The following is a 26,789-nucleotide window of genomic DNA, read 5'->3' as shown; positions in this document are numbered from 1 at the left end:
GAAAGTATATCAAATGACTTTTTACCGTCGCATCTTACTGACATACGAACTTCCGGGACCTCTGGACAAGCACTCTTTGTTACTCGACAATTTTCAGCAGCTTACCATTTAACACGTATTCACTTGCCTTGTTAGCCCTCCTCAAATGCATTACCTCACAATTCTCAGGATTCTGTTCAATTGGCATCTGTTCTTCCCACCTGACCAGTTCGTTGATATCTTCCTGCAATCCACAGCTTCCTTCTTTATTATCAACCACACAGCCGATTATAGAAAAATGTGCAAACTTCTTATTAATATCTCCGACATTCAACTCAAAATCGTTAAGACAAAAAGCAAGGGACCGAGTGCAGAGCAATGCGGAGCCATGCTGGAAACAGGCTTTCAGTCAAAAAACACCCATCAACCATTACCATTTGCTTCCTGCCACTGAGCATATTTTGGATCCAACTTCCCACTTTGCCCTGCATGGGCTTTTACTTTCGTGAACAATCTGCTATGTGACACCTTATCTGAACCCTTGCTAAAATCCATATACTCTACAGAAAATGCTCAGCCCTCATCGAGTGTTCATGTTACATCATCAACAAATTCAAAATATCAGTCAGACTCGACCTACCCTTAACAATTCAATGTTGACTGTCCATGTTTAACCCGCACATTTCTAGATGAAAGAAAGACATTGTAGGGTACTGAGAAAGGGTGAGGTGGTGTGGGACAGTCTTTGATTCGGCACGGGCTTGATGGGCCGAACGGGCCTCGTCCATGCTGTACCAATTTTATAAATCTGATTCTATGATTTTCGAATGATTGTAAAGCATTATAAAGTGTTATAATGTTTAATACATGGACATGATGAAATACAAATGCCTATACCCTATTGCAAAGGGCTTTTAAGTGTATAATGCAGACGATGCCTGTATTCTTGCGGACAGGAGTTGCACTTACTCATGAAGCACGTTACGGCCGTCCATGTTGGTATAGGGCAGAGAGGGCTTTCCAGAGGGAGAGTTGAACCCCGCACAGAGAGCCCAGTTTCGATAGTGTGTGAGTGTGTGAGCATGTGATCCTTCACGCGGATCACTGGCCCATCACCAGAAGCCGACGGCAGACAGATTGTGAATGACTCTGTTAATATTCGCCCAGTTCCATGAACCCTCACGCAGACGCAATGTAGACTGTGTGTGAGTGAGCATGTTAATGTTGATCCCGATCATAGGACCCTCGCAGTTCCACGCAGTGAGAGCGACTCGAACACAATATCAGGACGCAGGGAATTGGAGGCATCAAAGTCTCCGCTGCTTCTCATCGTTTAATGAATTTCACAATCAAAGTTAAGGGATATTTCCCCACATTCTTCAACGGCTCTCTGAACTTAGTCTGTGCAACGCAATAAATTACCGTGTTTGTGCAGCAGCTCAGTAGCTGCAGCATGAATCCAAATTCCCTCACATAAAATGGTAGATATATCAGCCAAGCATCGAAGCATCGCAATGAGCCTCACAGCGAATGTACCATATATCCCGACCATAACAGGATTAAATTCCCCGAGATAAGAAGCCGTAAAATGATGGATTTCTTGCGGCTCTCCATTTCTGGGTCTGTGGGACTCTACCCATTGCTGGGATCCCAGCGTCTCCTGCGGGCTCTGCTGGTCACTAAAATATGTCTGCCGGTGAGAGCATTGAGCAGCACGATGATCACAAATGGTACACACGTGGTGAGGATGTAATGCAGGAACTCAATTGTTCCCCAGATCGTTGAATTTATTAATCTGTTTTGTATACTACAAAACTAAGGGTTATTAAATAGCTGATATGCATCTGACAGCATAAAATACCAGAAAATGTCGATTAAGCAGCTCATCACAGTCACTGTTCCCAGAATGGTAGCCGCCGTTTTCCCGCTGCAATATTTAGTCTTCAGCTTTGGGTAATTAATCGGCACAAATCGGTCAAAGCTGAAAGTGACAGTGAACCAGACAGAACAGTTTGTGGCTGCATAAAGCAGGATGCCGTGGATATTACACACGGGGAGGGACATCAGGCAATAGAAATATCGCTGATAAACAATCGGAATGTGCCTCAATATCATGTCGAGGATAGTGACCAGTAGATCTGCCGCTGCGATGGCCATCAGGTAGCAAGTGGAAACATTTAGAGAGACCACAATTTCCCCGAGACAGGATCACAATCGTTACTACATTCACTGTGAGGAAGGGAAATAAACAGAGAAAGTATACATCAGGCTTCGAGCAAGAGCAACAGTTTAATGGAATTTGGGGTGAAAACTGCAAATCATTATTCAAATGATCATTTTTTGGCAATAAAATTAAGGAAACCGCAAAGACGTTCTATAAATATATTGAGAACAAGAGGATAACTGAAGAAAGAGTAGTGCATAATACAGACCATGAGTGTAATCTATGTGTGGAGGCCGAAAATGTTGGTATGGCTCTTTATCAATTCGTTGCGTCTATTTTTAGAAAGGAACATGAAAGTGCAGATACTGCGATGAATGAGGAGTGTGAAATTCTGGATGAAGAAAACATAATGATAGAGGAGGTATTAAGGGGTTTAGCACCTTTGATAGTAGATAATTCCCCAGGCTCGGAGGAATTGCATCCCAGTCTATTGAGCGAATTAAAAGAGGAAATAACAGAGGCCTTGTCCATTATTTTCCAGTCCTCTTTGGATTTGTGTATAGTGCCGGAGGATTGGAGGACTCCTAATGTGCTGCCGTTGTTTAAGAAGGGAGAAAGAGCTCGGCTAAGTAATTACAGGCCTGTCAGCCTAATCTCAGTGATGGGATAATTATTGGATATATCTACGTTTGGAAAGGCAAGGATTAATTAGGGGCAGTCAGCACGGATTTGTTATAGTTTGGTCATGCTTGACTAACATGATTGAATTTTTAAGGAGGTAACCTCGAGGTTCGATGAGGGTCGTGCATACGATGCTGTGTAGAGGACTTTAGCAACGCTTTTGATAACGTCCCACATGTTAGACAGGTCACGAATGTTAAAGGCCATAGATTCCGTGTATCCAGGGCAAAGTGACTACTTGAATCAAAATTTGGATTCGAGGTAGGAAGCAAAATGTAATGGTTGATGGATCTTTTTGTGACATGAAGGATGTTTCCACTGGGGTCACACAGGGCTCAGTGCTGGAACCCTTGCTTTTGTGGTCGATATCAATGATCTACATTTGAATATAGGGAGCATGATTAATAAGTTTGCACATGAAACTAAAATTGTCTGTGTGGTTGTGAATGAAGAGAAAAGTCATGGACTGCAAAAGAATATCAATATACTGGTGTGGTGGGCAGTGCAGTGGCAAATGGAATTTCTCTCGGAGAAGTTTAAGCTAATGCATTTTGGGAGGACTTAACAGTGTTGATGAACAGCGGGACCTTGGAGTGTTTGTGCACAGCTCCCTGAAAATAGCAGGCAAGGTGGAACAGGAGTTGCGAGGCATCGAATACAACAGCAGGGAGGTTATGCTTACATTGTATAATGCTCTGGTTAGGCCACAGCTAGAATACTGCCTGCAGTTCTGGGTGCCGTGTTATCGGAAGGATGTGTTTGCAATAGAGAGTGCGCAGATGCTGCCTTGAATTGAGAATCGTAGCTGTGAGAAAAGATTGGATAGCCTGGGTCTGTTCTCATTGGAAAAGAGGAGGTTGCGAGGGGACCTCACTGCGGTCTGCAACATTTTGAGGGGTCTGGATAATGTGGATAGCAACGGCCAATTTCCATTTGTGGAGGGGTGAATTACGAGCAGTTTCAGATGGTTGTTGGAGCGTTCAGAGGGGATTTGAAATGGGGTTTCATCACGCAGAGGGTCCTGCGTTACTGGACCGAACTGACTGGAAAATGTGGTGGAAGCAAAAACCATCACAACATTTAAAATGTGCGTGGTTGGAACTTAAAGTGGCGTAACATGCAGGATTACGGACCTAGTGCTCTTAAGTAGGAATAGAATGTATAACCTGTTGTTGGCTGACGAAGAGACGATGGTAGGTACTGCAGTGAATCGAATATGGCAATGGTGATCTCCTGGACGAGATTCGATTGCCTGGATGGGTCGGAGACGAATTTTCCCAGATAGTTTTTCCTCAATTCGCCTGGGTTTTTATTTTTATTTTTTGCGCCTCCCAAGAGATCACATGGTTAGTGCTCGGTTGGAGGGAACAATAGTTCGATGGAATGTGTGTCGCAGATCTATCCGGCAGACTGGTTTGCCTGGCTGCTCTTTACCTTTCCGCCATGGTTAATTGTTCAAATGTTTATATGTAACATTCAGGTCTGCGGATCGAGAGCAGTGTGGCTCTTTTTCGGCTGGCGTGTACACGATGGGACGAAATGGCTTTGGTTTTCTATATTTCTATGTTTCTATAATATTCGATTAATTAATCTAATTATTTTACCCGGGTGGCTTAATAAAGGGTTTAATTTAAGAATTACCAATAATTCATCGTGCAATCAATAAATTAAATGGAAATAAATAGAACTGGAAAATAACAGATGTTTGATCAATGGGAGGTCAAATGAAGGAACTACCTTTATCCCTGCAGACAAAAGAACCGCACCATGTAACAGGACAAAAAGGACGAGGACCTCTCAGGAAAACTTCGTGTCCCGGCGTCAGTCAGTATTTGGAGCAGTGTAAATCGCTTCTGTGCCCCTGGATTAGGGAGTTGGAAATCGCGCTGGATTCCTGCTTGGTTAGAGTATCCATTATATTTAGAAGAGTATTGAATGCAACACGAAAATGCAAAACCTTTTTCCTCTACATGCAATGATTACTGGCAATTGTATTTAAAATATACGGATATAATATGACAATGCTAAGATAGTGAATACATATGCACTGTAATTACAAATATAAAAGGTCTGAGAGAAGTGTATTAAAGATTGAGTTTTATGCATTTTTGTTAAATACTCCAATTGTCACTTTTTGAATGGAAGATATTCCAAATAAAATTGCAAAAAATAAGCACTGAAATAAAACAATTAGTTATCTTTGACCAAATTATGCCCGACAAAATGCATGTATTAATATCGAGACCAGGCGAGTCATCCCTCAGGCAAAGAGTCAGCGAACGATTTATTAAAGTATATCAACAAAATTGGAAGAGATTTGTCAATGCACTTTCTCACTTGTTGGATTTCAATTGTGCACAGAAAATTAGACGAGAAAATATGAATAGACTTTCGTATTCTCAATACTTCGGTTAAATTAGCTGGGATTATTTACCCTGAAATACAGCAGGAGGCGATAGAGAACTGTGCCAGACAAACATGGCATCCGCGTGTAAATTCATGACAAAGATTTGGAATAAGGCCAGAAGATCTGTCTGAAAGAACATTTTGTGAGAATGTAAATATTCATTGTAATCCTATTCTGACCATCAGAAGCAGTGCCACGAATACAGAACAGGTTTGCAAAGTAGATACTGACTTGAATGAAAGATTACTGGACTTTTCAGACATAAATGATGATCTGCCAGGATTTGTTCCAGTGACTTTATTTCAGTAACCACACCGAGCATTAGGTGCCATTGTGTGTGTCCGTAAACACACCGAGCATTAGGTGCGAAGTGTCAGTAACCATACCGTCCATTAGGTGACTGTGTGTGTGTGCCAGTAACCATACCGAGCATTAGGTGACTGTATATGGGCCAGTAACCATACCGTGCATTAGGTGACTGTGTTTCAGCAACAATAATGAGCATTAGGTGACAATGTGTTAATAACCAAACTGGACATTAGGTAACTGTGTGTCATTAACCATACAGCGCATTCGGTGACAGTGGGTGTTAGTAACCATACTGAGCATTAGCTTACTGTGTGTCATTAACCATTCCGAATATAGGTGACACTGTGTGTCAATAACCATAGTGGACATTAGGTGACAATGCATGTCAGGAACAATAGCTTCAAATAGGTGACTGTGTGTGTGTCAGTAACCAGACGGAGCATTCGGTGAAAACAGCAGCAAAATATTCTAGATGTGGGAAATGTGAAATCGATAAAGAAAATGATGGAAATACCCAGCAGGTTAGGCAGCACCCATGGAGAGAGTAACACAGTTACGTTTCAGGTCGATGATCTTTAGCCATCGAGTGAAATGTCTAGTAAACCAATACAACATTCATTTCACCTGTTAAAAACTTTCAGGAGAGAGGGAGAGAAGATTGAAATTCGTTTAATAAAATTTCTCGACCAATTTATTTGCCTGAGTTGAATATAGAAAATTAGAAGCTTGATAAAACGTTTCACATACAGAATTAATGGCCAACGGCAGTGTGGATAGGATAGCGAAGCGCGAGGAGAGAAACAACTTTAAGCAATATCTACAGAATTAATCGCTGGATCGAGATTACCAGGTAATTCCACAGCTGTGTGCAATGCGACTAACTGGAGGGGTTAGGCCATGGTGGTATTTGATGTTAGAATCATTGAAATTTACTGTGATGATGGATGCCATTCGGCCCACCGTGTCCGGGATGGCTGACAAAGAGGTACCCTATCTAATCCGACTTTCCAGCTCTTGGTGCATTGCCTTTTAGGTTACATCACTTAAATTGCACATCCAATTATTTTTAAATGTGTTGAGATTATCTGCATCTACCACTCTTTCAGGCAATGAGTTCCAGACCACTATCACACTCTGCATGAATAAACATTTCTCCTCAAATCCCCTCAAAAACTCCTAAGACTGAAGTTAAATCTTAAATGTGGAAATATTAAAACCGAGAGATTGCAGGATCAGGAGCAAATGTTGATCAGTGATCATGGCAGTGATTGTAGAAATGTACTTGGTGCGAGTTATGATATGTACAGCAGAGTTTTGTAAGACTTCTCGAATAGATGAGTCTAGATGTAACAAAGAAATGGATGAGTGTTTATGCAGCACAAGGCCTGATATAGTGCAGAGAGCATGCGAAATTATGCAGGAGGTCGTTGGCAGGATTGGTAATTCAGAGAATGTGAGGTCGGAACTCAGCTCCGGCCCAAAGAAAAGGCAGCGGTTGCGAGCTGTTAAATTCAGCCTCAGATATTGGCCACTGAGCGGGAATAGAGTGATAGACAGAAACATTAGTTTGTGATAAGGATCAAAGACATAACTGGGAAGCACAGCAATAGAGTGAAACGTGACTTACACATCTCATTGCTGGATTTAGAAACTTACCACGGACACCAAATTCAAACTAGATCAGAGAGTAAATCACAAAAACAGATATACAGTTAGCCATGGTTTGCCAAGTTAATAGCTGGAGAGAGAGACTTACCCAGAAAACCAACAACAGAAAGCAGTGGATAGTAAATGTATTTAATTGCGCGAAGTGCCAATCCTATCCGTATTTTTAATGGCATTCTATAATAATATCCATAAAGCATGTCAAACTCCCAGATGAAATTCCTGTCCATTGCTGTAACATTCCAATTTAATGTTGTCAGATTCCAATCCATTGTTGTGATATTCCAATTTAGCTGAATGCAGATTCTGACTGCCACTCTGTGGAGCAGTGTTCTGATCCCTATTAATGCCGTTGTTGAAACTCCAAATGATACTATGCGATAACGCTTTGAAAGGAATTACTTATTAATTGAAGAGGGAAACCACGGATAGATACACAAGAGTCCGTGGAGAATAACATTAATTGCAGTCACTGAACAAACAGCTTCACTTAACTCGTGCAGATTAACATTAATTACAGTCACTGAACAAACAGCTTCACTTAACCCATGTCAATCCAACACTCTTTGGACTACAGTAATGTAGCATATTTCCCCAATGCACCAGAGTGGTTATGTTACTGGCTTAGCAACCCAGAGCCACAGAATAATGTTCCAGAGCCATGAGTTCAAATCCCACCATGGCAGCATATTCAATTAAATAAAACTGAAATGAAAAGATACAAAAAAGAGGAGGAGGTGGCAATGCGGTACTGATTATATAAACTATTGCAGCTGTGAGGAGCGATGATATGTTAGAGGGACCATCAAATGAGCCCATATGAGTCGAATTGAAAAATTCAAAAGGACGATCAGACTATTGGGCTTTTATTAAAGGCCCCCACACAGTGGGAGTGGGATGGAGGAGCAAGTAAAAGAGGCAAATTGCTATGAAGTGCAAAAACCATAGGGTAATAATTGTAGGGTATTTTACTTTCCAAATATTGATTTGGACAAATATTGTGTAAAAGATATTGAGGTTGTGAAATTCTTAAAATGCATTCAAGAGAATATTTTAATCAGTATGTAACAAGCACAGCACGAAAGGTAGCGGTTTTGGATTTTCTTTTGGTAAATGAATCTGGGCAGGTTGAAGAGGTATTCGTGGGAGAGCGCTTGGGTGCCAGTGACCATAATTCAGATAGATTTAAGTTTGTTATGGATAAGGTCAAGGATAGTCCTGAATCAATGTCCCAAATTGGGGAAAATATATTTTTGCTAAGTTAAAGGGTGATTTGGCCACAGAGTACTGGAAAGGCTATTTCTGGGTAACTCAATGTCTGAACAGTAGGAGGCATTGAAGGAGAGATCCGAAAGGCTCTGGTCAATTATGTGCCCTTCATGAAAAAGGGTGGGATAAAAATGCCAAATTGCATCACCTCACCGTTCTCTGAAATAAATTCCATTTGTCACTGCTCTGCCCAGCTGACCAGTAGATTCATATCCTACTGCAGCCCATGACTTTCCTCTTCATTATCAACTACACAGCCAATTTTAGAATCGTCTGCAAGCTTCTTAATCATACTCCGTTTAATCAAATATAAATCATTGCTATATACCCCAGAAAGCAAGGGGCCCAGTACTATGCCCTGTGGGACCCCACTGGAAACATCCTTCCACTCCCTAAAACATTCATCAACGATTACGCTTTGCTTCCTACCTCCAAGCCAATTTTGGATTCAACTTGTCACTTTACCCTGGACCCCATGGGCTTTAACCCATGGCCTGTTTACCATGCGGGTCCTTATCTAAAACTTAGCTAATGTCCATATACCCTACATCGTATGCACTACACTCATCGATCCTCTTGATTACATCCTCAAACAATTCAATTAGGTTAGCCAAGCACGATCTTCACTTAACAATCCTTGCTGACTGTCCCTTATTAATCCTTGCCTATCTAAATGCAGATTTATCCTGTTTATCACGATTTTTTCCAATACTCTTTCCACAACTGAGTTTAGGCTGACAGGCCTGTAATTGCTCTGCATATCCCTTTTTTCCTTCTTAAACAAGTGTACTACGTTAGCAGTCCTCCAATCCTCTGGCACCATGCCCATATCCAAAGATGACTAGAAAATCATGGACATTTTACTTGGCTCAACAACCTGTGATGCATTTCATCCAGGCCTGGGATCTTTCTACTTTCGAAGCTGCTAAACCCCTTAACACTTCCTCTCTCACCATATGTATTTCATCCAGAATATCACTCTCCTCCTCGATAGCACTATCTGCATTAACTCTTCCCTTTGTGAAAACAGACGCAAGGTATTCGTTACGACTGCTGCCAACATCTTCCGCCTGCGCACAAAACTACCCTCATGATCTCTAATGGGCCCTATGTTTTCCTTATTTACCCTCTTCTTCATAATATAATTATAGAACATGTTGGGTGTTCCTTACGTTTAATGGCCAAGAATTTTTCGTGCTCACTCTTAGCTTTCCTAATATCATTTTAAATTTTGCCTCTTAACTTTCTATATTTCTCTAAAAATTTTAAAGTATTAAGCTGTTGATATGTCACATAAGCGTCCTTTTATTTAGCGTAATCCTCGCCTTAAGTCTCTAAACATCCAGGGGGCTCTATAATTATTTTCCCAGCCTTTTTAATTTAAGGGCACATGTTTGGCTTCTAACTTCCAGAACTCTTTCGTTAATGCCTCACATTGTTCCGACTCCGATTTACCCACAATTAGCTGTTTACAGTCAACTATGGCCAAATCACTCCTTAACTTAGCAAAATTAACTTTTCCCCAATTCAGAAATTTTATTACAGGCCTATTCTTCTCCTTATCCACAACATAGAAACATAGACATAGAAAATACGTGCAGGAGCAGGCCATTCAGCCCTTCTAGCCTGCACCGCCATTCAATGAGTTCATGGCTGAACATGAAACTTCAGTACCCCCTTCCTGCTTTCTCGCCATAACCCTTGATCCCCCGAGTAGTAAGGACTTCATCTAACTCCCTTTTGAATATATTTAGTGAATTGGCCTCAACTACTTTCTGTGGTAGAGAATTCCACAGGTTCACCACTCTCTGGGTGAAGAAGTTTCTCCTCATCTCGGTCCTAAATGGCTTACCCCTTATCCTCAGACTGTGACCCCTGGTTCTGGACTTCCCCAACATTGGGAACATTCTTTCTGCATCTAACCTGTCTAAACCCGTCAGAATTTTAAACGTTTCTATGAGGTCCCCTCTCATTCTTCTGAACTCCAGTGAATACAATCCCAATTGATCCAATCTTTCTTGATAGGTCAGTCCCGCCATCCCGGGAATCAGTCTGGGATCTCATTGAATTATGGTCACAGTCACCCACATAATCTCGCACTAATATCCCTTCAAACTGCCCAGCTTCTTTCCCCAAAACTAAATCCAGGAACACCCGCTCTCATGTTGGGCTTGCTGCATACTGACTAAAATAGTTCTCCTGAATGAATTTCAATAAAACAGCATCCTCGATACCCATAACACTAAATGTGTCACAATATTCGGATAGTTAAAATGCACTACCATTATTACCCAATGAGTTTTAGACTCCACAGCAAATATATCTACATAATTGCTCCGTCTATCTCCCTCCCACTCTCTGGTGGTCGATAATAAACTCAATTTTCTATAAATTGGACCCATATAGCCTCGGTTGATGTTTCGTCTAACATATCATCCCTCTTCACCGCTGAAAGAGCTTATTTAATATGTAAAGCAACACCGCCTCCTTTTAACCCCCTCTCGATCTTGTCTAATAATCCTATCGCCAGAGATATTGATCTGCCAAACCTGCCCTTCTTTCAGCCAAGTTTATGGAATGCCTATAATGTCATACTCCCAAGTGTCTACCTGTGCTCTTAGCTCAACCGCATTATTCGTATAACTCCTTGCATTAAAATATGTACCATTCAACACAGGAAGACTTCCTTGCTTGCTACATACTAAGCCCTGCTTCCTCTGCCTTACAGATTCGCATTCTACATTCTTGCTATCCAACTTCTGCTTTACTTACCTCCCTTTTATATTCGTTCTCACTTTCCCGTTCCCCTGCCAAGCTAGTTAAAACTCTCCCCAACAGCACGAGCAAAACTCCCCATGAGGATATTGGTCCCGGCAGTGTTGAGTTGCAACATTTGTGATTTGATCATGTGCCATCTCCCCCACAAGCGGTCCCAATACGTCAAGAATTTAAAGCCCTCCCTCCTACACTAATTTTCCATCCACGTGCTCATGGTCTCTCTCCTTCATTCTTATACTCTATGGCACGTGGCTCCGGTATTAACCCAGATATTACAATCTTTGATATTCTGCACTTTAATTATTTTCCTTGCACCAGAAATTCTCCCTGTAGGACCTCATCACTCATCCTCTATTAACCATGACCGCTAGGTGCTTACCGCTCCCCCGCCCCACATCCCTCCCGCGGGGTGACCTGCATCCGCTCTGTGACATCATTGACCCTGGCACGAGGGAGGAACACAAACATTCGTGAGTCATGTCTACGTCGGCAGAATCGCCTGTCTGTTCCTCTAACTATAGAATCCCCTATCACTAGGGCTCTTTTGTTCTTCGGCCCTCCCCGCTGTCCTGCTGGGCCAGCCTTGGTGCCTTGGATTTGGCTCTGGTTGCATTCCAGAAGCACCATCGTCCTTACCGATACTCACAATTGAATATTGGATTGAAAACGAGATGGATTCACGGGGGACCTCCTGCGCTACATACCTGGCAAACTTGTTATGTCTGGTGGTCACCCACGTCCCCTACGGAGTAACCAACTCGTGCTTTCCTGGCAGTTCTCTGCCTTGCGGATGTACCTGACTGACTCCACCCGCTGCTGCAGCTCCAAAACAACGCGCTGGAGCAATTGAAGCTGTAGACACCGGCATAAATGGATGTCACATATATTACCAACTATCCCATGAACAATTATTTTGTTTCATAACATCTTGTGGCACCTTATCGAAATATTGCTGAAAATCCAAATCCACTGGTTCCATTCTTATCAATTCTGATCGTTACAACCTCAAAATACTCTAACAGATTTGACATATCTGATTTTCTTTTCATAAATCCGTGTTGATTCTGCCCAATCCTATTATTGTTTTCTAAGTGCCCTTTTACCATTTCTTAATAATAGAATCAATCATTTTCAGTATGACTGATGTCAAGCTAACTGACCTGTAATTCTCCGTTTTCTCTCTCCCTCATTTCGTAAACAGCAAGATTACTTTTACTACCTTGTAATCTGCAGGAACCATTTTACAACATATTGAAGTTTGCAAGATGGAAACCAATGCAACCAGTATCTCCATAGCCACCTCTATCAAAACCATTGCATGTAGGCCATCTGGTCCAGGGAATGCCTCAGCTTTCAGTCCCATTAATATCTCCAGTACTATTTATTTTACTAATTATTATTTATTTTAGTTGCTCATTCTTGCTAGACCCTTGGTTCTCCACTTTTACTGGGAGATTTTTTTTCGTCTTCCGTGAAGGCAGGCATACACATCTTGTTTAATTTCGATATCATTTCCTTATTCCACAATGTAATTATTCCTGTTTCAGCCTGTATGGGAACCACATTTACTTTCACTAATCTTTCGCTTAATACATACCTACAGAATATTTTACAAAATTTCGTCACTGTCATGAACTGTGATGTCTGTGAAGATTTTGATAACGGGGTGGTGCTTTGGTCCTGCATATGCATTTACCGCTGGAATAACCTTGTGACCCGAGCACCCCTTCTCCTCTATTAACCTCATTGATGTTTTGTAGCTCAGCTAGCAGCGCGGCCCCATGCATCACTACCGAGCCAAAAGCTGCGGTTGCGGGGCCGGAGTCAGCGGACAATCATTCATCTGGTGCTGAGGAGCCCCGATTCTTGCTCGGGCAGCTGCTGGATGCCGTCTCTCAGGGTAAGAATGCAGATTTCGAGCAGCCTGCATCGCCAAGCTCCACGATATCAAGTGATCCTTTGGCCATTCCCTCATCCACTGTGGAGGTACTGAGTCCAGTCAACTTGTCGCAAGGCCAATAAATGGCCGGCATGTCTGCCAGCATGTGCTATTACGTGCCATGGACGGTGGAGTCCCTGAAGGTGAAAGCCACGAACACTGGTGGCAGAGGCCTCCCAGTGGTCTCATGGCACGACACTGGACCACAAGGTGCCGCAAGACGATTGCCAACGTCACATGAGACCCACCAGGAAGAGCTTGCGACTGGCTCGGTGCACGTTCCCACCTTGGGATGGTCCTCTCCCATATCCATTCCAATTGCGGCCCTGCCGTCCGTCCCCGCAATGGAATAGCGGCTGAGGAGCTCCTCGGCCAGGAGGCTTGGAGTCAGCAGGGGAAGTGGAAGAGTTAATGGTGGGTAGGTGAAGCGATGAGGTGGGGGGCATAGGAATGTGATGTGCATGTTCGCAGGTGTGGTCTTTGTCAGAGTATTTAATGTTGTTGCTGCTATTTTGTTGGGAGGTTTGCTGAAGGGGAGGGGCGACATCAATGTTTTTTATTTGTGTTGTCTGCTTACGAAGTGTTGATAATTGTTATCATTGATTGAATGTTATAAATGCTATTAATTTGTTGTTGGGTGGGTTGGGGAATCGGCTGTGTGTTTTTTTACAGTTATAATTATGGTTTCTTAAAAATGTTCCCATTAAATATTTTCAGGGGAGAGGGGGATCAGACAGATATCGTGGTTCACATCGGTACCAATGACAAAGGTGTGAAGAGGGATGAGCTCCTGCAGGCTGACTTTAGGGAGCTAGAGCATAGCTTAAAAAGCAGCATCTCCAAGGTAATAATCTCCGGATTACTCCCAGTGCCACGAGTTAGTGAATACAGAAACAGGAGGATAGAGCAGTTGACCTTGTGGCTGAACAGGTGGTGCAGGCGAGAGTGGTTTCGTTTCCTCAAGCTTTGGGACTGGTTCTGACGAGTTGTACCGCAACAGAGCCAGAACCAATTTTCTCATGTGAGGGTTGGCGGGGGGCAGGGAGCGGCGGTGCGGGGTGAGGGGATTGGCGCTTAGCTGGTGCCGTTGGGGAGGGTTTAAACTAGTTTGACAGGAGGAGGGGAACCTGAAAATGATTGAGTAGGGAGAGCAGATGATCTAGAATGAGAAATCAAAAATAAAGACATGATTTTGAAGGAGGGAGGGGAAAAGTGTAAAAGAACAAATTGAAAGGCACTTTGGTTAAATGACGTTGCATATGCAAAAAATATTGTGTTGACGGCACAAGTTGAGAGAAATGATTATGATCTGATAGCTATTTCAGAGACGTGGTTGCAAGGCGAACAGGACTGGGAATGAAATATTATGGGGTATTTGAAAATTCGGAAGGAGAGACAAAAAGGAACAGGAAGTGGGCCAGCTGTATTGATAACGGATGGAATCACTGCAATAGTGAGAAATTATATTGGCGCAAATGCTCAGGATATTGAATCAGTTTTTGATGGAGATAAGGGACATTCAGGGGACATAGACTGTAGCTTCCCTAAAAGTAGTATTTCTGTTGGTCGGAGCATAAACCAGGTAATAGTGGGGACTTGTGAAAAGCGAACAGCAATAATCATAGGTGATTTTAACCTCCATATTGATTGAACAAATCAAATTGGTCAGTGTAGCCTCAAGGAAGAGTTCATCGACCGCATAAGGTACTGGTTCCTTGAGCTATATGCAATGGAACCAACCAGGGGACAGGCTATCTTACATCTGGTCATGTGTAATGAGACAGGATTAATAAACTATCTGCTAGTAAAGGATCCCATTGAGAGGAGTGATCATAGCATGATTGAACTTCTAATTCAGATGCAGGGTGAGAAATTTGGATCTCGAATCAGCATACTAAACTTAAAGAAAGGAGACTATGAAGATATGAGTGCAGTGTTGGCTTAAGTGGACTGGAAAAATCGATTAAAGTGCAGCATGGTTGATGAACAAAGGTATACATTGAAGGAGATATTTCACAACTCTCAAGAAAGATATTTTCCAGTGTGGCTAACTAAAGAAACAAAGGATGGCACCGAATTAAAACCAATTTGGTAGATGGAATATAATGTTAGAAAGTGTGAAGTCATGCAATTCGGCAGGAAAGAAAATCAAAGAGCAAGTTATTCATTAAATGGGGAAATATTGCGAAGTGTTGCACTGGAGGTACTTGAAACTCAAAAGATTAGTCTGCAGGTACAGGAAGTGTTCAGCAAGGCCAATGGAATCTTGGACTTTATTGCAAAGGGTATGAAATATAAAAGCAGGGAAGTCTTACTACCGATATACAGTGTATCTTCAGACCACACCAGGAATACTGCGCGCAGTTTTGGTTTCCTATATTGGCGAAATGATGTACTTGCTTTGGAGACAGTTCAAAGAAGGTTCACTAGGATGACTTCGGAGATGAGGGTGTTGAATAACGAGTAAAGTTTCAGTTGGTTCGGTCTCTACTCATTGGAATTCAGAAGAATTTGATGTGCTCTTATCGAAACGTATAACGTTATGAGGGGGCGCAACAAGGTGGATGCAGGCACAATGTTACCACTGACTGGCGAGACTCGAACTAGAGGGCATACTTTTAGAATTAGGGGCCGCCCATCTAAAATAGAAACGAGGAGAAGTTTCTTCTCCCAAAGGCTTGTAAATTTGTGGAATTTTCTGCATCAGTGAGCGGTCGAAGCTGGGACATTGAATAAATTTAATACAGAACTAGAGTTACTAAAATGATAAGGGAATAAAGGGGTATGTGGAGCGGACTGGGAAGTGGGCCTCAGTCCGTGATCATAAAACCCATGATCGTATTAAATGGTAGAGCAGGCTTGAGGAGCTGTATTGGTTACTCCTGCTCGTATTTCGTATGTTCTTTTGTTTGTATAACATTGTTGTGCATTTTCGCAGGTAGCTGCACCATTACACAATTGCGATTCCCTAACATAAAAGGGGATAATTAAACTTAACTTGAATCAACTCAAACTTGAAATGTCACCAAGGTAATGCGCAGTATGTATGAGCTGCAGAGACAGCAATGTTCAGCTTTGTAAAAATGACAGACGTGTTTCAAGCTATGTAGCCACCGGGGGCCCTTAACTGCGGTCCATAGGTGGAGGGGGCATGGTTTCATTGTCAGCCTAGTTGTATACCCTGAGCTCAGTATCCCCCGCCTCGTAATCCTCTTGCTCTCTCTCCTGATGTGGACCAGCAGTCCGTTCTGGAAATGCTTGTCCCCACCTGAGATCCAGGTTGTGCTGCATGCAGCGTACCATTACAAATCAAGATACCTGTTTAGGGTTGTATTTGTAGCGAGCCTCCTGAGTGGTCCAGACATCTAAAGCATTGCTTCCGCACACCAATGGCATTTCTAATGATATTGTGTGGGCTCTTATTCTATCCCTTCTCGGCTTCTGTCGGGGTTTTACGCAGCGGGCGGGGGGGGGGCGTGGGCTGTCATCAGCCAGGAGGCAAGGCCATATTATTTGATCACCAAGCTTCCAGCATTGACCTTGTGGCTGACTGGTAAACACGTTAGATACAGTACTTTCACGCAGGATGTCAGCATCATGGATGCTGCCCGGAAATGTTGCATTTAGTGCCATTATAATTTGGTTGTTGTCTACATCGAATTGCATATTCAAGGAGTGGAATCCCTTTCGGCGCCATAAAAGCTGTGCATCCTGAAAAGGTGGCCGCTTGACTCTGTGCGTACATTCTGTTACTCACTGCACCTTTGGGAAGTTTTCAATTCTGGAGAATCCTGGAGCCCTCTCATCTGTGCCTCCCTGGTAATAGGGAAGCTGTTAAAGTCCATCATGCATGTGTAAAGGGCTTCAGGGACCTGTCGAAAGCAGCAAAGTGTTGCATGCTGAGATGTAGCGCAAATGCTGAGGCCTGAAAGCAACCCGATGCATAAGAGGCAAGTGCGGCAGTGACCTTGATCTTGACGGACTGTGCGGATCTGATGATGCTGGCCGCTGCACATCTCTCCTGATGAGTTTGCATATCTTGCTGATAACCTCTTTGTGGAAGTGCAGTCACCGAAGGCACGTGTTGTCAGAGAATTTCAGCTAAGACCGCTTATCCGTGTAAGTCACTGTGGTATAAGGTCTTATCCTCCTCAACATTCTGGCACTTCATTGATTAGGCACGTGATGCTGTTCAATATACCTTCTGCCATCTCCAGCCTGCAGCATCTGCGTGCTCATCAAGACAGTATGCGAAATTACAGGTCGCATTCCAAAACTCTCAGTTTTACACCAGTTGTTCACAAGCAATAAAGTTACCTATTAAGACATTTAATGTAACTTCAAATCGTCCACATTATCATAAGATGTTTGTTTAGATGGTTAAACTCCTTAATAGACTTCCAGAGTATATTAAAACTCCCTATAAGTTGGAGTAGCCAAGTATATGAAATGCCTTCGAATTTATAAAATAGCGTCCATACCGCTGGGTTTTGTTCAAGTGAAGCAACGTTTTCTCAGCGGCTTTTCCAGCAAGTGATATTTTCGGCTGTAGTGGCCGAGATGCCGAAAATAATGCTCGGCAAAATAATGAGCGTTGATTTCCGCCATTCTGACCTTTGCGACAAAAAATGTAGGTGGGCGGTCTTATTCATTCTTAGCGTTAATTAGATGGCAAATGTAATGCTCGGCGATATAAAGGGTGTTGGTTTTGCCCATTCTGAAACTTGCATCAAAAAAAGTGGGCGGGTGATATTATTTCTTGGCGTTAATTACATACCGATAATAACGCTCGGTGATAAGCGAAAGATACATGGGCGTTAGATTCCGTTATGTGCCTTAATGTGCGATACCTGGGCGTTATACCTCATTTCAGCGTTAGAATGGATATCAATGCAAAAAAAATGGGAAGTCTAGCCAATTGGGAAAGGTATCCCTTTGGTCTCTTCGTGTCATCTAATTGTTATCGATATATATATATTCATATAAAACAGAATCAGTTTTATCATTAATAAACACTTTTATTCTTACAGACTGTATTAATTATCATACCCAACTAACAATTCAATGTAACAGTATAACAAGCATGTTCGTTTTCATCGACAATTTAACATTGATGTGTATCAGTTTTAACATGTGTATTGCTTTTCATTCCCAATTTATCAAATAAATGTTACAGTTGTGTATTGGTTATCATACCAAATTTCAAAAATTAAATATAAGTTTTACCTTCTGTACACATACATTCATACACACATTTAACAATTAAATGTAACAGGTTTACCCTTGTATTGGTTACCATATCCTATTTAACAATGCAATATAAAGATTTCACCTTGTGTGCTCCTTACCATACCCGATTTATAACAACTACATTTATCACTTTTACTCTGTGCGTTAATTCTCATACCCAAATTAATAATTACATGTAAATTTTGGTTATAAAACCAGCTTTAAAAAGTACATATTTCAGTTTTACACTGTATGTTGGCTATTGTTGCGGGAATTAAAGAGTTCAACACATTTCTGATTAGGAAGGCACAAACACAATTTTCTAATGTGGCAGAATTAGGACCTGCAACTGTAGGACAATGGTGCAATTCCTGTTATTCAGAGATAATGTCATAGCCTTCGAAGTTTCTTCCTGTAGCTTTTCGGAACTAAGAAATAGATTCCTATTAGTGGCAGGAGGTAGGATGCAGCATACATATGTTCATACTCAAGGAGGATGTGAAGCAATTAGCAAAGTTGAAATTAAGCAATCTGTAAAAAGAGAAACAATTGTCACGCAGTAGAATGACTGACCAATGATAATGTAAATGATGACTTTGCGAAGAATTCCATGTAAAAGAATCAGTTCATAAGGTGTTCGAAGAGAACGGTTGGAAAGGCATCTAGTTAAGTAACTGGTGTAGACCTTGTTTCCTTTGATGAAGCAATACAACAAATCTAGTCTCCACAACAGGACTGTGTTGAGTGTCTTTGCATTAGTCCACATCAAATAGCGTAGTCTGGCAGGAAGCTCCTGGACGAAGGACAGACAGACGTTTGCAGACCATCACGAGTGAGTATATATTTTAAATACCACTCTAAATCTGATGCAAACTGTCGCAAAACATGTCGGTCACCTGGGCTATCTGAACTTGTGAGAAAGGTCAGTAATGGTGAAAAAGAATTGAGGGTAGTTAAGAGATCACAATTGTAATTATCAATGTATGATCGGCTTCGTAGTTTTGTAATTGCAGACCCTAGATTGGAGGAAACCAGTTTAAAGGGGACAACAAACCGATAGAGGGGTAGACGTACCAATCAAAGTTGGTATTGTGCTCCGAACAAAGTTGAGGCTGCATACACGGAGGTCAAAATAACAGTCACCTCTGTCATGAATGAGACAGTCCAGAGTGAGGAACAGCCTGAGGGGCCGCCTTATATACAGTGCTCGCAAGTGATGTTCGGATCCCTTGGGACTTCCAGCGATGAGCTCCCTGGAGGTGGAACATGGGTGTGCAAGCTTTATAGATACACAACATCACACCCGTCTCCCAAAGTCAAAGTGAGAAATATTTACAAGTTGAGGCGGTCGGGATCCTTTATTTCCCTGGTGGGCCGCCTCGGTACAAATGTAAGTTCTGGTGTGTTGGCTGTGCTCTCGCTGGGCTGGTGTGCTGTTGGCACTGCAGCGCTGCTAGGAGAGCCTGGCCTTGCTGGGCTGTTCGGCATAATGACTTCGATTTCTTTTTCCGGCGTGGTGTCGTTGATCCTTTGGGTGTGTGTTGTGGGCTCGAAAAAGGTGGTGTCTGCTCTGGGTTGTTCAGGGCAGCCTGTGTACTGCAGCCTCGTTTGGCCTAATTGCTTTCTGCAAATTTGTCCATTTCCTCGTTTGTCGACAAACACCCTATTTCCTGCTTTAGCTGTCACCGTGCCCACGATGCATGAGGGACCATGTCCATAGTTTAGCACTTACACAGGGTCATTCAGATCAATTTTCCGAGAAACAGTGGCGCGGCCATCGTTTACATTTTGTTGCTGCCGCCTGCTCTCTACCTGGTCATGCAGGTTGGGGTGATTCTGCGAGAGACTCGTTTTAAGTGTCCTTTTCATGAGTAGATCAGCCGAGGGCAACGCTGTGAGCGTGTAGGGTCTCCCGCGGTAGCTGAGCAGTACTCGGGACAGGCGGGTTTGGAGTGAGCCTTTTGTGACTCGTTTAAGGCTTTGTTTGATGGTTTGTACTGAACGCTCTGCCTGCCCATTGGAGGCTGGTTTAAACGGGGCCGAGGTGACATGTTTGATCTCATTACGGTTCATGAATTCTTTATATTCGGCACTGGTGAAACATGGCACCTTGTCGCTGACCAATATGTCAGGCAGGCTGTGGCTGGCAAACATGGCCCTCAGGCTTTCAATGCTGGCGGTGGCGGTGCTTCACGACGGTATTTACGTTCAATCCCTTTTGAAAAACATCCACCACCACCAAGAACATTTTACCGAGAAACGGGCCCGCATAGTCGACATGGATCGTCGAAAATGGTCTGGAGGGCCAGGACCACAAACTTAGTCGTTCCTCTCTGGGCGCGTTGCTCAACTGCGCACATATGCTGCATTGCCCGACACAGGACTCTGAGTCAGCATCGATACCGCGCCACTACACGTGGGATCTGTCTATTGCTTTCGTCATTACTATAACCGGGTGTGTGCTGTGGAGATCTGGGATGAACGTCTCCCTGCCCTTTTTTGGTAGACTACGCGGTTACCACACAACAGGCAGTCTGCCTGAATGGACAGTTGGTCCATTCGCCGCTGGAACGGCTTGTTTGTGCCTTGCATTTCAACGGGGATGCTGGCCCAGCTCCCATGCAGGAAACAGTTTTTTACTCGGGACAGGAGAGAACCGTGGCTGGTTCAGGTCCTAATCTGGCGTGCCGTGACAGGTGATTTATCATCATCAAACGCTTCCATGACAATTAAGTTGCGGGCTGCGCAACCATCAACAAGATTGCAGGCTGCGCCTTTGCCACCCCCGTGGTAGGCAATCGTAGCCGTCTGAGAGCATCCGCACAGTTCTACTTGTCTGGCCTCTGGCGCATTGTATCGTTATAGGCTGATAGCGCGAGTGCCCATCTTTGTAAGCAGGCTGAGGCAATCGTATTTACCCCTTGTTTTCAGCGAACAGGGATGTCAGGGGCTTGTGATTCGTTTCCAGCTCAAATTTAAGGACAAACAGATAATGATGCACTTTCTTTACCCCGAACACACACGCAAATGCCTCTTTCTCAATCATGCTGTAGGCCCTCTCGGCCTTAGACAAGCTCCTGTAAGCATAGGCGACTGGTTGCAACTTTCCTGCTACGTTAGCGTGTTGTAATACACAACCGTCCCCGTACGACGACACGTCACATGCTATCACAAGTCTTTTACACGGACTAAACAATACAAGCAGCTTGTTGGAGAATAAAATGTTTCTGGCTTTCTCAAAAGAAATTCCTGGGCTTTTTCCACATACCCAGTTCTATCTTTGCGCAATAACACAGGTAGGGCTCTGTAAGCGTAATTAACCCCGGTAGTAAGGCATCAAAATAGTTTAGGAGAACCTGGAACGAAAGCAGCTCCCTGACGTTCTGTGGCCTGGGCGCGTTCCTGACAGTCTCTGTCTTGGCGTCTGTGGGTGGAATGCCCTCCGGCGCGAACTTTCTCCCCAAAAACTCCACTTCTGTTGCCATGAAATTTCATTTCGACCTCTTCAGACGCAGCCTGACGGGATACAGTCGCTGGAGAACCTCCTCCAGGTTGTGTTCGTGCTCAGCGGTGTCCCGACCCGTGACCAAGATGTCGTCCTGAATAACCACTGTGCGTGTTGAGTCGGCTCTCCGTGTTTCTCTGGAAGATCGCTGCTGCCGACCGAATTCCACACGGGCATCTGCTGTAGATGAACAGTCGCATATGCGTGTTGATGCAGGTGAGGCACTTCGAAGACTCCTCCAGCTCCTGCCTCATGTAGGCCGAAGTCATGTCGAGCTTGGTGAATGCCTTCCCTCCTGCCAGCGTCGCAAATAGGTTGTCTGCCTTAGGTAGCGGGTATTGGTCCTGTAGCAAGAAAAGATAAATAGTTACTTTACAAACACCCCAAATCCTGACCGTGCCATCACTTTAGAGTACTGGAACAGTCGGGCTGACCCACTCGCTGAATTCCAGCGATGCAGCCTGTCCAGCTCGATTTCCACTCTCTCCCTCATCATGTGAGGTACCGCTCGCACCTTGAGGTGAATGGGTCGTGCCTCTGGGACCAAATGGAGCCGCACCTTCACTGCAGAAAAATTTCCGAATTGCTGGCTCAAAAAGGGAAGGAAATTTGTTAAGAACCTGAGAATATTAGTCCTCATCGACAGATGATAGCGCTCGGATGTCATCCCAATTCCAGCGGATTTTGCCCAGCCAGTTCCTTCCAAGAAGTGTGGGGACATCATCAGGGACAATTCTGAGTGGCACTTCCTGATCCGTGTCCTCGTAGGTGACCTTGATCATGGCACTGCCCAAGACAGTGGTGAGCTCTTTGGTGGACGTTCTCAGTTTTGTGTGGATGGGGCTCAGAGCTGCTCTGAGTGCCTTGTTGCACGACAGTCTCTCAAACATATTTTTACTCATGATACATTGGCTAGCGCCAGTGTCCACTTCCATGGCTACGGGCAAGCCATTCAATTTTACATTTAGCATTATAGTTGGACATTTCGCCGAAAATGTGTGCACGCAGTCTACTTCAGCATCTGCGTCCTCTCTCTGAGGCTCGAAATTGCTTTGATCCACCATGGAACCATCTTTCTCTGCCACGTGGAGGTTAGTAGGTTTTGCAGAGCTTGCAGCTTGACTGCAAGCTCGTTGGAGGTGCCCCATTGTTCCACACCTCTTGCAATCAGACACTTTGAACCGGCATGAATAGGCTGAATGGACGCCTCCACAACGCCAAAAATGTGTGAATTGCCTTCCATTCATCCTTTGTTGCCACTCATGAGTCATCCGGTTCACCTGCGGCCTGCTGGCAGTTGGAGACTCGTGGTTTCTGCCTTGTACATTTCAGCACGCAAACACATTTCCGTTTAATTTATGGACATTGCTAGCACTTGTGTGCTGAGAAAATTGTTTGGTGTTATCACTGGCAGACATAAGCGCCTGTGTATATCACAATGGCCTTACTGAGAGTCGGTGTCTCGACAGTCAAAAGATTTTGTAGAATGGTCTCGTGCCAAATGCGCAGTACAGAAAAGTCTTTGAGCATCTGCTCCAGTTAACCTTCAAACTCACATTGTCCTGCAAGACGCCTTAGCTCGGCGACTTAACTCGCCACTTCCTGACCTTAAGATGGCTGGCACGTGTGGAACCGATACCTCGCCATCAGCACGCTTTACTCGGGTTACGATGCTCCCACACCAGTGTACACAGCTGCTCATATGAGTAAACTGTGGATTTCATCGGAGCCTGAAGATTCTTCAAGAGGCTGTTGGTCGGTACCCTGCAGACCGTGAGGATGACCGCCACCCTTTTTGCAGCGCTTCCTTCTGTGTCCAGCTCGTGGGCTGCAAATTACTGGTGCAGCTGTTCGTCATAGGCTTCCCATTCGTCTACCTCCGAGAACTTCTCCAGGATGCCCACAATTTGCTGGATCTTTGCGTTGGATTCATATACTCGTCATCAGCTATTGTGTTCCGAACACAGATGAAACACCACACAGGGACGTAAAACTAACAGTGACCTCAGTCTTTATTACATCACTCCAGCGTTAGAAACAGGCCTTAGGGGCCGGCTTATATACAGTGCTACCAAGGGATGCTGGGATCCCTTGGGGTTCAAGTGATGCGCTCCAAGGTGGCGGAACATGGGAATGCATGATTTACAGATATACAACAGATGTTCTTTGTCAATTGCATGCCGAGTCTGCAAGTTTATTATTGTTTTCTATTATTTTGCCGCTGACCTCCACAGTGTTAACGATACACGCCCATTGTGGAAGCATCCACAAAGTTTGACATTTCACTCCCGATTCCCGAGTCTGAATTGGTTATGTAAATGTTGAATAGGAGTTGTCCCAGCACCGATGCTTGTGGAACACCACATCGCACCTTTGCCAGCTTCGCTGCTTTTGATTTAAAGTTGCTTAGAAATAAATCCTAATTCACTGTTTCATTTGAATTGCTTTGCTGACCTCTGATACAATTTTTAATGATCTGTTCACCTGATGTGCAAGTTCACTTGGCTCTTCTGGCCTATTCAGTTTCTTATTTTCTAAGGTGTAGCTGATGGTAGAATCATAGAATTGTACAGCGCAGAGAGAGTCCATTCGTCAAATCATACCGGCTCTGTCTCTTTGGTAGAGCTTTCCAATTAATCCCACTCCTCTGCTCTATCCCCTGTATCTTTTTTACTTCAAGTTTTTTTGGGCAATTCCCATTTGCAAGTTACTATTGAATCTGCTGCAACCTCCCTTTGAGACAGTTCATTCCAGATGACTACAACTCCGTGTTTAAACAAAATCTTCCTTCAGTCGCTTCTGGTTCCTTTGGCAATTACATTAAATCTGTGTCATCTGTTTACCGGCCCACCTGTCATTGGAAGCAACTGCTCCTTTATTACTTTGTTGAAACGATTTGGACTTTAAAGACCTATATTGAATCACATCTGAACCTTCTCTGCTCAAAGCACAACATAACCACCTTTTACAATCTCTCCACATAACTGAAATCCCCCATCCCAGGAGCAATTCTAATCAATCTCCTGTAACCAGCTCAGCACTAAGGCGAACAACCGCAGCATCTTCCGTCTCTCCACGGAACTGAAGGACCATATTCCGGGAACCATGCTGGTCAATCTCACATTAACATAAGAACATGAGTACATAAGAAATAGGAACAGGATTACGCAATCCTGCCCCTCGAGCCTGCTCCGCCATGCAATCAGATAATGGCTGATCTGATCCTGAACTCAGCTCCACATCCCCGTCCACTCCCCATAACCGCTTATCTCCTTATCGCTCAATAATCTGTCTATCTCTGTCTTAAATGTATTCAATGTACCAGCTTTCACAGCTCTCCGAAGCAGCAAATTACATTGATTTACAATCTTCTGAGAGAAGAAATTCCTACACATCTCTGTTTTCAATGGGGGCGCCTTATTCTGAGATCATGCCCCCTAGTTCAAGTCTCCCCCATCAGTGGAAATATCCTCTCTGCATCCACATTGTCAAGCCCCCTCATAATCTGAAACGTTACGATAAGATCACCTCTCATTCTTCTGAACTCCAATAAATAGAGACAACCTCCTCAACCTTTGCTCATAAGTCGACTACCCCATCCCGGGAATTAACCTAGTGAACCTTCTGTGAACTGCCTCAAAAGCAAGTATACCCAAAAATTAAAACTGCAGTTGTGGCCTCACCAATACATTGTACAACTGTAGCAAGATTTCCCTGCTTTTATACTTCACCCCCGTTGCAAAAAAGGGCAATATAGTTGTTCACGTGCCCACCAACATTCATGGCTCTGTGAGGCAGGACTGCAGAGCCTTTATCTGATTCCTTGGTTAAGGGACTGGTTAGATCAGTCTTTTGCATGCTCCTTCCACTGTGTAGACTTTTGTTGCAGGTTCAATAGTTTTGCACCTCATTATCAGGTAGGCCTGCTGCTGCTCCTGGTGCATGCTATTCTGCACTCCTCATTGACACCGGTTTGGTTGCCAGGCTTAATGCTAATGGTGCAGTGAGGGATCTGCCGGTCCATAATGTTACAGATTGTGGAGCAATATAATTCTGCTGCTGCAAACTGCACCCCATAGTGGTCCAGTTTTGTGTTGCTCGATCTGATCTGAATCTATCCCATTTCGCACAGTAGTAGTGCCACACAGCATGATGGATTATGCCCTCAGTGTAAGGATGGGGCTTAATCTCCACGTCTGTTTAGTGGTCAATTCTAACACTACTCTCATGGACAGTTGTATCTTTGACAGGTAGATTGGTGCGGATCAGATCAAGGATGTTTTTCTCTCGTGTTGGTTTCCGCACCAGCTGACGTCAGCCCAGTGTAGCCACTATCTCCTTCTGGACCCACCCAGATCACCGGCATGGATGCTGCCGACCCACTCTTGGTAATTTACATTAAATTCACTGTGGTCAACATCGATTCGTCAGCTGAAGCAGGACGGAAGTTGGTAATCAGAAGGCAGCTTCATTGCCCACGATTTAACTGATACCATGAAATTTCAAGCTCAACGGCAGCAATGCTAATGATCCACAGGGCCACTACCTCCCGACTGTATAGCACTTTGGCTTTTTCCTTGTGGTAAGAAAGGATATACCAAAGAGAGAGATTTGATCTGGGACATCGGCAGACAGGTATTAAATTGTGAGTATGAGTATGTGAGGCTTTTGCTTGCTCAGTCTGTTACACAGCACTCCCAATTTTGGTACAAGACACCAGATATAAGCGAGGAGGTATATACAGGTTAAACTGGACACTTCGTGCTTTTGCTGTGTCCGTATTGTTATCTGGTAAAGGGCGGGAAGCTTTAAATGAATACGAAATATATGTTAATGTTTGGAAGCTCTAGTGAACAATTTGATT

This window comes from Pristiophorus japonicus, unplaced genomic scaffold, assembly GCF_044704955.1.
Source record: "Pristiophorus japonicus isolate sPriJap1 unplaced genomic scaffold, sPriJap1.hap1 HAP1_SCAFFOLD_30, whole genome shotgun sequence".
NCBI classification, from domain to species: Eukaryota; Metazoa; Chordata; class Chondrichthyes; family Pristiophoridae; genus Pristiophorus; species Pristiophorus japonicus.
This window is presented reverse-complemented; position numbering follows the sequence as displayed.